Below are 1,832 nucleotides of genomic sequence, written 5' to 3'. Positions count from 1 at the left end.
TTAATACGGTTTATTTTCAACACTTTCGTAATGAAAAAAGATCACGGATCTAACTTTCCTAGCTTAGCCAAATCAACGAATCTCTTTCATAAATGCAATTTGCTTTAGGAAACAAATGATAGATTCTTTCCTACCTTAGCCAAATCAACGGATCTCTTCCATTAATGCAATTTGCTTTAGGAAACAAATAATAGATTCTTTCCTACCTTAACCAAATAAGTGAATTTCTCTCATTAATGCAATTTGCTTTAGGAAATAAATAATAGATTTTGAGGAAACAAATAATGGATTTAAAGAAATTCATAGGTAAATCATCTCTACTACTTATTAAAGAAGAAAACATGTACATCGCTAAGTGTACCCAGCCTAACGTACACATAACAACATAGCTCAATTATAACCACACGATCAGAATCACTTAATTTAATCTAATCCAGAGCCAAAAACGCGCTTAGCAATTTACCTGGGCGGACGAAAACTCTGCCGTACCAAACGTTCCGCGCGCCCCGCGTCGACCCCGGTACATCGTTTCCTAATCCAAGGAAAGGAAAACACAATCCGATATCGAAAGATCCCTGAATGCAGGTGAGCGACGCGGTCAACACAGGGAGGCGGCGGCATCTCGAGGGAACGGTGATGGCCAAGTTGTGGGCTCCGGCGGGGCTGCTGTGGATCTGGCGGATGGCAGCAGGATCGGGTCAACGACGGACGGCTCCGGCGAGAGTCGGAGGGACGACGGCGGCGGCTGAGCTCCTCCATGGCCTGCTGCGGTTCCAGGGAGAACAGAAGGAAGGGAGGGGAGGAAGGGCACGGCCAGCAGGCTCTCACCTCTCTTACCTCCATGCCGCCGTCGACACGACCCCCGAGCCTAGACCACGACCCATGCGACGGGACCCCGCTGATGCCGGCGGCGGTGCCGGGTTCCATGATCTATTCGACTTCATGTGTCGAATCATCAAGTCCGCACCAACACTCCGCCGGGCCCCTCAGTGGGATCGGCGTCCGTATCAGCTCCTGCCTCTGCAAGTCAAGGGGTAGGCTGCTCGATCGCATCTCCAAGAGTCCCTCGCCGCCACAACGCCTGCAGTCGCGGACGGCCGTACCTGTCGACGGGAGCGGCTGAGCAGGGGACATCCCGCCGATCCGATGGCGGAAGGGCGAGATAATGGGCAAGTCTACCTCGGGTTGAATCTGGACACCAGTGAGCTCCTTGCAGTAAACCAGGTGCTGGACTTTTGCGTTTTGTTTATCAGGTTTGCACTGTGTGAATCACGCCGGTCCGGCTCTCACCCCTCTCTGACCTCCATGCCGCAGTTGGGCGCTCCTCCGAAACAAGATTATCGCGTCCATGTATACAGTCCGCCACAAAACTCTCCCGTGCAGTGGGCATACAGAAGGTACCTTCCTCTCCTGATTTTGTATATGGCAGTGTAGTACTATGTGGTTAACTGAAAACGAAGAGTAAGCAAATTAGTTCCTGTCAGAACAACTGTAGCCGGCATCGCCGCCGTCGCTTATGGAGCTCCACACCATTCCCCAATTTTATGAGAGCATGTTCAATCTTCGCCATTCTATACTATGTGCAAATGGTCAACTCTTTTCCAAACAAGAAGATATGAGGATTAGGCATATATGCCCCATAAGGTAGCTATATTCATGTGTTGTAGTGTGGATTATGGTCACGCTCTGTCTTGGACTGCAGATAGCTAGGTTAACAAAAATGGATACTCTGCATATTTTCTGAATTTTTAGTAAGGTCTACATGAATAAGGTTAGCAGTAGTTCTGACTTGGGGCACTAGTTAATTCTTCACATGCAGGAACGTGGAGAGA

The sequence above is a fragment of the Triticum aestivum genome, chromosome 4D, assembly GCF_018294505.1.
Source record: "Triticum aestivum cultivar Chinese Spring chromosome 4D, IWGSC CS RefSeq v2.1, whole genome shotgun sequence".
NCBI classification, from domain to species: domain Eukaryota; kingdom Viridiplantae; phylum Streptophyta; class Magnoliopsida; order Poales; family Poaceae; genus Triticum; species Triticum aestivum.
The sequence above is the reverse complement of the archived record's forward strand: the minus strand, read 5'-3'. Positions refer to the sequence as shown.